Below are 10,421 nucleotides of genomic sequence, written 5' to 3'. Positions count from 1 at the left end.
GCTGAGATGTTAGGCGTGACCAAAAACAAAAATTGTTTTTGAAAGATCACTTGAAGGTCTCATCATTAGCCTTAACTTTCTTGTTCTTGAAAGTTGTGGCTGAGTGGAAAGACTTGTTTTATTCTATGTAAACCATGCCCTATGGCCACTTGTTAATAATATGGACTCTACCAGCAGACAGATCTATTTATTGATGCCTTTGGGTGGGTTATGTAACTTCTGAATGACAGTTTCCTGCTTGTAAAATGGGACTATTAATGGTTCCCATCTATGAAGATGGAATCAGATGGTTAGTCCACATTTGGGCCTTGCACAGTGCCAGGCACATAGTAAATCCACAATAAATATTAGCTGTTGTTGTTCTTACTGTTATCATTTTATTATTATTACTGGTTCCATCTTACTTCATGGTGCATCTTTTTTTTTTTTTTTTAAGTAAGCTTTACACCCAATATATGGCTTGAACTCAAGCAACCCCGAGATCAAGAGTTTCATGCTCTGCCAACTGGGTCAGCCAGGCACCCCCAGGGCATCTTTTTAAAAAGCCAGCTAGTGGCCTTCTTGTAGTTCCTCAGGAACACCAAGCATGCTCCTGCCTCAGGGCCTTTGCCCTTGCTGTTTGTTCTTTATGCTTGGCAACTCTCAATCATGGTACCTTCTCTTGCTTCATTCAGGATTCTTCTTGAATGTCTCTCCTGCTTACCCTTTCAAAAACAGCACCCACTCATCATTCTCTAGCCTCTTACTATGCTTTTTTTTCTGCCTATCATTTACCAATTACCTGACATTATATTGGATACTCGTTTGTTTGTCCATTGCCTGTCACCCTGACCAGAATGCGAGCTCCAGGATAGAAGTTGCTTGACTTGTTCATCCCATATCCCCAGCCCCTAGTACACTGTCTGGCACAGACTATGTACATAATAAGTATTTTAGTGAATAACTGAATCCCTTAAATGATCTCTCTAATGAGGGCATTTGAAAACAAAGAAGAACAAACTGTTTTTGTTCCATTTTCAAAGCCCTTCTCTGGGATTTACACAGGCGCTTAAACAGAGACTTCTGTGGGGAGGTGCTTTTGTCCCAGGATCCTCGAACTCAACAGCTGTGCTCATTAATCCCCCAGAGATTACGCTTGGGAAAAGTGTATTCATTTTAGCATTGCCCTTCGTGAACTACCTCTGCACCAAGACTCATAATGTGAAGAAATGAAGTGTGCTACGGGAAATTACGATCCCCCAAGCAGGCTTGAAAGGACAGCATCAGCCGAAGGCTCACTGGGTATCTTTAGTTCATCTGAGTATCGGACAGAAAAGATTTTCTTGGATTGGAATTTCTCTTCTGAGTGTTGATATCTGTTGGCAGGTGGGCAGACTTTGCTGGCAAAAGTCAGACATTGTATTGTGCAAAAGGAATGCTAAAAATGGGGCACTGCATCAAATTACCCCCAGTTTTCCTCTTGATGGTGCACAGCCATGTCTCAATAGCCTCAGAGGGGCTGGTCATGACCTTCGTGATTTGATAAGCAATCTCTGCCCCGGGTTCCTCTAGTGGAGCTCCACATGGAAAGATTTATCTTCTTTTGGGATCATCTTGGTGTTTGCTGGCCCATGGATATAGTTTCAGTCTGTTTCACCTTACCTTCCCAACCAGAAGATCAAATCCCAAAGAGCCCTTTCCTTCGGGCTATCTTGGAGGTATTTGTGAATCCTACGTGGTGAAATTGGTTTTGAGCAATTTTCTAACACATGGAGAATGTTTATAAACTGTTAGGGAGGTCAAGGCCACCTTTACAAGTCCCAGTGATTGAGTGGAAGAAAACTCCTGAACTTCTCAGCATTGTAGGGGTCTTGATTTTAAGCTGAGGATTCTGATATTAGACCTCTAGCATTTGAAGTGGAATGCTCCCAAGGATGGCTGCCATCAACCCTTCTGCCAGTTCCACTCAAATAGAGGCCTTACGCCTTCCATTGATGTGTGACTCCATTTGTTCACTTTTATTTGACAAACGTGTACTGAGAATCTAATGCTTGCCAAGAACAGTGCTGGGTACTTTACAAACAGAGCTCATCTGTCCCTTGATGAGTTCAGAGGCAGCGATAACAAGAAGAATGATAATAATATTAAAAATAGCAAAATCTGGGACACCTGGGTGGCTCAGTCAGTTAAGCATCTGCCTTCGGCTCAGGTCATGATCCCAGGGTCCTGGGATCCCTGCTCAGCGGGGAGCCTGCTTCTCCCTCTCCCTCTGCCTGCCAGTCCCCCTGCTTGTATGTGCGTGCCCATTCTCTCTCTCTCTCTGTCAAATAAATTAATAAAAATCTTTAAAAAAAATAGCAAAATCTAGGGGTGCCTGGGTGGCTCAGTCGGTTAAACAGCCGAATCTTGATTTCAGCTCATGATCTCAGTGTCCTGGGATCAAGCCCCACATCTGGCTTCCCACTCAGCGGGGAGTCTGCTTGAGATTCTTTCCCCCTCCCTCTGCCCCTCCCCCTGCTCGTGCACTCTCTCTCTCTCTCTCTCTCTCAAAATCAGTAAATAAATCTTAAAAAAAAAAAAAAGCAAAATCTAGTATTTTTGGTTACTTGCTATGTGCCAGGGACCGAAGTAAGCATTTTACAAGCATTGTCTCCTTTATGCTTTATGCTGATGCTATAAAGTAAGCCAGTATGTACTACTATTATCTCATGTGTAGATGAACCAACCAAGGCTTAGAAACCCTAACTGACTTGCCCAACATCACACAGTGATAAGTGGTATGGCCAGAGTTTTAAGCCCAGGTCTGACTGTCCTCAGAACCCCATCTCTCTTAAAAACAAAACAAAACAAAGCCATTTTGCATTCCTACTAGAAATGTATGAGAGTTCCCATTGCTCCATGTCCTTACCTGTACTTGTTATGGTCAGTCTTTTTAATTTTAGCCATTTTAGTGGGTGTGTAATAATATCTCATTTTGTGTGTGCATGTGTTTTTTGGTTTGTTTTTGTTTTTTAAAGAGAGTGAGAGAGAAAGAAAGTGGTGGTGAGGGGAAATGGGACAGAGAGAATCCCAAGCAGGCTCCATGCCCAGCACAGAGCCTGGTGCTGGGCTCGATCTCATGACCCTGAGATCATGATTGGAGCTGAATTCAAGAGTCGGATGCTTAATCGACTGAGCCATCCAGGCACCCCAAGTGTGTGCATATGTTTTAATCGAGTTTATTAAGATATATGTTACACACAGTAAAATTTACCCTTTGTATAGTCTTTTAATTTTGACAAATGCATACAGTATAACTACCCCCATAATCAAGGCATAGAAACATTTATATCATCCCCCAAAATTCCCTCAGGCTGCCCCTCTGTAGTTAACCCCTGCCCCCAACCACCAGCCTCTGACACTCACTGATCTGTTTCTGTTTCTCTGGTTTTGCCTTTTCCAGAATGTCAGGTAAGTGGAATCCTAAAATACATAGCCTTTGTGTCCGGCTTCCTTCACTGGACCTGGTGCATTTGAAATTCTTCCACGTGATTGTGTGTATCAGTAGCCTCTTCCTTTTTATTGTCGAGCAGCCTGCCACTGTAACACCCCAATGAGAGGGAGTTCTCAATCCTGGTGATGAATTAGCACGTGTGAGTTTAACAGAAGACTGGCTTATTTATACCTACGGAATGCAATGGTTCCAAGCCTCACCGTGTATCAGGGTCATCCTTGGAAAGCTTTTATTCTTAAATTCTAATACCCAAGGCCTCATTCCCCTGAGATCTTGTTCACCTGGCCAGGATGAGAACAGGATGGGCAGTTTTTAAAAGACCCTCCCCCCGGGTGATGCTAACATATAGCCAGGTTTAAGACCTACCAATGAATTGGAATCCACTTTGCGACCTACCAGTTGGATGATCCAGGACAAATCACGACCGTTGGAATCTCAATTTCTTTCTCTTCAAGTTGCGAATAATAATGTTGCCCAGTCCAGCTCACCAGGTTATCATAAGGATCAAAATATTTTCTGGTGGCAACCCATGAGAAAGTGTCCTGTGAACTCTAGCTGCAGGAATGAATGGTATAAATATGGATGTAATGATCCCTCCGTGTCTTTCCTGTTTGAAAAGTACCAGAGGTTCTATTTCCTAAACCAATGAAAGAGGTTTTCAAGAGCAAATGGAAAGAGCAATCTTTCTCTGTCGATTTTATGTGTGCTATTAGAAGATTGCCTGATGTATAAGAGTAACTGGAATGCCAACAGACAGATGGAGATGAGAAGTGTGATACACATGCCTTTCCAAGACAGTGGGGATGTGGGCAGAACTGGGCATGGCTGGAGACCATGATCTTCTGCCGGATGGGTTAAGTCAGCACATTTGCAAAAAGTAAACACTGATGTAACTGAAAGGACAAGGCAAGCCGAGGCATGGCGCCAAGGATACAATTACAGGGCAGCTCCTGATCATCCAGTCCTCACCTCAGAGCAAGTGAGAGAAGGCCCCTTGTCAGGGGCAAACACCATATGAAACAAGAGGTCATTTTACAACCACATCTGGCCACCTCAGCACATACTGCAAGGAGCACCGTGTTGGCTTGGGTATGGAAAGGAATGGCCATCTTTGTATGACAAAAAGTCTTTCGTTGATATTTTTATTGTAAAATAGCAGATATTCATTGTAAACAAAAACCAAGCTGTATAGAAATAATGTCTTAGCTTGGGCTACTCTAACAGAATGCCACAGACTGGGTGGCTGAAGTAACAGACATTTATTTCTTACAGTTCTGGAGGCTGAAAGGCTCAAGATCAAGGTGCCAGAGTGTCTGGCGAGAGCCCCCTTCCTGGCTTGCAGATGGCTTCCTTCTTGCTGTGTCCACGCATGGCAGAGAGAGAGAGAAAGAAAAGCTCTCTGATTTCTTCTTCTTCTTTTTTTTTTTTAAGATTTTTGTTTATTTATTTGAGAGAGTGAGCAAGCGAGAACACGAGCAGGAGGAAGAGCAGAGGGAGAGGGAGAAGCACCCTCGGAGCAGGGAGCCTGACATGGGGCTTGATCCCGTGACTCTGAGATCATGACCTGAGCCGAAGGCAGACACTTAACCAACTGGGCCACCCAGGAGCCCCTCTCTGATTTCTTCTTTTGAGGGTACTAATCCCATCCTGAGGATCCTACCCTGGTGACCTCATCTAATCCTAATTACCAACCCCTAATACCATCACATTGTGGGCTAGGGCTTCACCATATGAATTTTGGAGAAACACATTCAGTATTACTTTAAAGTTGAATGTGGAACTCTCCATTCCTGTCCTCTAAACCTGTTTCCCAGGCGAAACCACTATTAACAGTTTGGCATGTATTTTTTAATGTTTTTTCTTTCGTATATATGAACATTTATGTATGTATATATGTTATATTGTGTTTTTTATAAACATGGGATATTTACTTTTATAAGTTTGGGCTCACACTCTACAGCCTGCATCCTACCTTTCATCTAGCATTGAGGATAGCTTTCCACATCAGCACGCGTACATCTATTCTGAGCATGTGTATTTGAAGGAAAGCACCCTACAATGTAGCTGGCAGGTAGGAATTTGACCACGCACTTTCTCATTCAAAATACTCCCAACCCAAAGCGAGCCCTGAGATGGCAGGAGGGAAGCTTTAGGAGTTGGTATCGATTTCTGTTTCCTCAGCAAGTCCAACAATCAGTGACTTTAAGGGCCAGCCTTCTTCCTTCTGCTTTCTTGTGAGTGTTGGCTTCCCTAGGTTGTTGGTCAGCTGTACAGCTTTCTTGACTTCCTCTTCCTCCTTTCCAGAGAGGTGTGTCTCCTGGTGCAGCTGCTGAAGGCGGGGGGTGGGGGGGAGTACATTTCCTCCCTTTGTGTGTGTCATTAGCCATCTCTCTGGCTTCCCTCTGGGGACAGCCACCCAACCAGGTGAGCTGGTGTCATTTCAAGCAGCACTTCCGTTCTCAGGCAGAGGTTGGTTGTCATTTCTGGATGACGTCTGAAATGGCCCAGGTGAAGAGGGTTGGCATCTGGCACAGAGACAATGGCAGACAACTTGGTGCGAGTCACATTTTCTTTGTAAAGGATATGCTGCCTACAACTCCTGTTCAAGACAATTGTTTTTTTAATACTTTGCAATTTTTTAGGCTAACTTGAAGGCAGTATAGCATAAAGGTTAAGCAAGCATGCTCTGTAATTAGATCAATTCATTCGCTGATATTCATTCACTTGTATTTATTGGGGACCTGTTATGTGGCAGACGGGCATTGGTCTAGATGTTGGGCATACTGCAGGGAATAAGACCATGTCTCCGCCCTCATGGAGCTTGCATTCTTGCAATAGACTATAAACAGATACAAATAAATACGTAATATAATGCCGAGAAGTGTATCAGCTAGCAATTGTCCCAGTAATGCTGCTTCACAAACCACCCCCACACTCAGTGGCTTACAACATACATTTATATCCTACTCACGTGCCTGCAGTTCAGCCATGTTTCGGCTGTTCTAGGTTGGATCTCGCTACACTTGTATCTAGGCTGTTGGGTTCTGTGTAGTTTTGTCTAGGGTCTGTCATTCTTCTGAGGTCAGTAAGCTACCAAGGGCATGTTCCTTTACGGCAGAGATCAAAAGCTCTGATCAAAGCAGTGAGGGGAAATACAAAGAGTCTTAAGACCTAGCCTGGAGACATGCCACTTCCCCACACATTCCACTGGCCCAAGCGAGTCACGTGGACAAGCCCAACATCAATGAAGCTGAGAAGAGAGACATACTCTCACTTAATTTTCATCAGGCCAGCATCCACGATGACTCCCCAGTGATCCCCACCTCCTGGTATTCACATTCCCAGGGCGTCCCTTCCCACAGCTATACCAGGGTTGATATGTGTAACTAATAGAATATGACAGAAATAATGGTGTGCCACTTCCAAGATAAGGTTCTAAAAGACACTGCAGCCTTGGTCTCTCTGTCTCTCTCTGTCCGTCTTGGACCGTTCACTCTGGGAGAAGCCAGCTGCCATGTCACGAGCAGCCCTACAGAGACGCCCACATAGGGGAAATGGAGACCCAGCACATAGCTGTGTGAGTGAGCCTTAGGTGCAACTCCTCCAGCCAATCAAACCTTCAGGTGACTACAGGCTCAGCTAACATCCGAGCTGTAACCTCATGGAAGACCTTGAACTAGAACCACCCAGCTCAGCCGCGCCTGGATTTCTGAGCCTCAGAAACTGTGTGAGATAAGTGTTCATTGTTCTTGTGAGCCACCACATTTTGGGGGGTCATTTATTATGCAGTAAGGGAAACTAACACAATAACTCAGGCTGCTTTGGAGAGAGCAAACTGTAGGAGGATAGAAATAGAAGCAGGAGGAGCGCCTGGGTGGCTCAGCCACTTAAGCGTCTGCCTTCGGCTCAGGGTCCTGGGATCAAGACCCATGTGGGGCTCTGCACTCCGTGTGGAGTCTGTTTGTGTCTCTCTGCCCCTCTCCCTACTTGCTCCCTCTCTCTCTAGAATAAATAAATCTGTAAAAAAAAAAAAAAAAAAGAAGCAGGAAAACGATTATAATATCTATGTCCCTGCTACTCAAATTGGGATTCATAGAGCAGTGGGATCATCTTCATGTGACAACTGGTTGGAAATCTAGGCCCCACCCCAGACCTCTCGAATCAGAACCTATATCTTAACAAGATGCCCCGGTGAGTGCACGTGAAATTTGAGAAGCAGAGCTGGTAGCTGGAGTGCCATGATGTGGGTTTGAATCCCAGCTCATCAACCCTGCAACTTTCAGTAAATTACTTAATTTTCCTAAGCCTCTGTTTTCTTTCCTGTAAAATGGGGATAATAGTAATATTGCCTTCACAGGGTTATATGTGAGGGTGTAAAGGAAATGGTGCAAGTCAAGTGCTTAGCATAGTGCCTGGCACGTGATTAGGGCTTCCTAAGTGTTAGCTCTTTATTGACTTGGCCTGATCCATGCATTTTCTTCCCTAATATTTCCTGATCAATTTCCTGGTGATTCACCTTAATTTTTTTTTATTCCCTGTCAAAGAAAATCCTATCAAAGAAAGTCCTGTTTTGCAAAATGTCCTTGAGCTCATCAGAAAGGCCTTTGTGCCCAGCATGATGCCAGTGATACCCCAGATTGAAGGTACCTGATTTCCATCATCAGTTCCCAGGCCCAGTTCTCAGGGCAATTTTCAGGGCCACCCAGCAGGCCAGAATAGGCCACAGCACTATAAATAGTGAGTTTCGGCTGCTTGGGGCCTAGCTTCCCAGGCCAGACCCCCCTTCCCCTTCCCCCTGCCTGGTCCTGTGGTTGTTCAGATATACTCTGGGTTATATCTGCAAGTGGATTTTTCTTAATATGCCCAGAAAATGCTTTGCCAACTTACCAGACTGTCTGCAAAACCCCCCTTTTTATTTGCTCAATGGCAACATATCCCAAATATGTGACGGAAGCTGATAAACCAGACTCCAAGGGTGTTGTGAGGAGTAAGTGAGGAAGCTACATATTGGTGGGACTGGCTACAGAATGTGTGGGGCCTAGTGTAAAATGCAAATGTAGGGCTCCTTATTCAAAGTTTTAAGAATTTCTAGATGGTGACAGCAAGAGTATTAAAACAAGGTGAGGCTCTTGTAAGCACGGGGCCTGTGTGACTGCCCAGGGCAATGCCCCTGAAGCCAGCCCCACATACTAGGTGCGTCTGATGCACCTGGCAGTTAGTACCAGCCAAATTCACAACTTTTCTAGAGTCTTTCTCTTTAAAGGGCTAATCAGTCTCCCTTGAGGGAAAGTGTATGGGTAAATTGTATAGCTGTAATCTGATCCCTTCTGCTGCTAAATCTTAGTGACTTAAGCCATAGCAGTTGATTATTTTTCACAGGCCTGTGGGTTAACTGGCTAGTTCCTCCGCTATTTCTCCTCGACTCACCACGCGGCTATCTTTGGTTGGTGCGTTTAATGGTGAACACTACATTTGGGAGCTTCAACTGTGGGATGTCCCCACGCAGCTCCACACTGGGGCTCTGGGTCCAGCACTCCAGCCTCATCTGTACCACCTTCAGTGGGCCCTTCTTGGCCATGATGGACCTTTCCAGCAGCATGATGGTATTCTCTGCCTGGATGATCTGGGCTAGGCTGGAAGGTCCAAGCTGGCCTCATGCACATGTCTGGAGCCCTTCAGTTTTCCTCCATGTGGCTTGTCATACTCCAGTGGGTCAGACCAGCTTCCTTACATTATGGAAGAAACATTCCCAAAATGGAAGCCTCAAGCCTCCTTGAGGGCTAGACTCTGAAACTTGCACAGCAACACTTCGGTTACCTTCTATTGGTCAAACCAAGTCATGAGGCTCACCTAGATTCAAAAGGGGGGGAATAGACTCCCCCACTTAATGAGAAGAGTGGCATGGTTTTCAAAAGGACAGGGATCCAGGGTGCTGGGATTCACTGAAGCCTATATCAGAATTATCTAGAAGCCATGTTAACACAGGGATTGCTGGGCCCCAACTCCAGAGTATCTGAGTCAGTAGGCCTGGAATAGGGCCTGAGAACTTACATTTCAAACTAGCTCTCAAGAGATGTCGTTGCTGCTCGTTTGGGAACCATACTTTGAGAGCCACTGGTGGAGGTGTTAAGTGTTGATATTTTAGAGCAGTGGCTCTCAACCTTGACTGCACATTAGAAACATCTGGGCAGCTGTAACTACATACATGTCCGTTCTGGGTATCAGTGGTAACAAAGAGATCAAAGCACTGTGCAGTAATACAGTCTTTGGCATTGTTCACTTGGCGGTAACTTATAAATCATTGGAAAGTTTGTTGAATCCCTTAAATGCTTTTGCAACTTAATCATTCCCTAATTATGTGGGTAAACAAGTACCAAGAAAAGTTGGATGAACTTCATCTCAACTGTCATCATTGAGCTATTGGGGGAAATTCCGCTTTTTCCAAGTATGTACTGCGATACGATTTTATTATTAAAGGGACTTAGTACAAAATAGGTGTGGCTTCCTGGGAGAAAGCCCTTCTGGAACTGCACTGAAGAGACTACCCTACCAAAAAGCAGCTGCTGTTCATGAGTCACACATATCCTGTCTCCTGACCGCACACTAATAGCCTGAGCCGTCCTTCTTGACTCTGATTGTCAGAATTTGCAATAATCGACGTGGCATTGTGTAAGAACTGAGACAAAAAGTGTACATATGCTAGAGCAGTAGGTCTCCTAACATTAAGTTCATTCTTCACATTCTCTGCCATTAGAGCAGAGTTTCAAATCTTTCAGATCATTAGAATCACCTGGGGTTCTTGCTAAACATACCGACATGGTGGTTCCGTTGTCACACAGACTGAATCAGAACCTACAAGGCAAGAGCCTGAGAGTCTTATTTTTAACAAGTGCCCTAAGTGATCTCAATATCACCAGATAAGGTTAGGGAATTGTCTTAAAGCAATAAC

This window comes from Leptonychotes weddellii, chromosome 5 (assembly GCF_054177405.1).
Source record: "Leptonychotes weddellii isolate Sample4059 chromosome 5, ASM5417740v2, whole genome shotgun sequence".
NCBI classification, from domain to species: Eukaryota; Metazoa; Chordata; class Mammalia; order Carnivora; family Phocidae; genus Leptonychotes; species Leptonychotes weddellii.
This window is presented reverse-complemented; position numbering follows the sequence as displayed.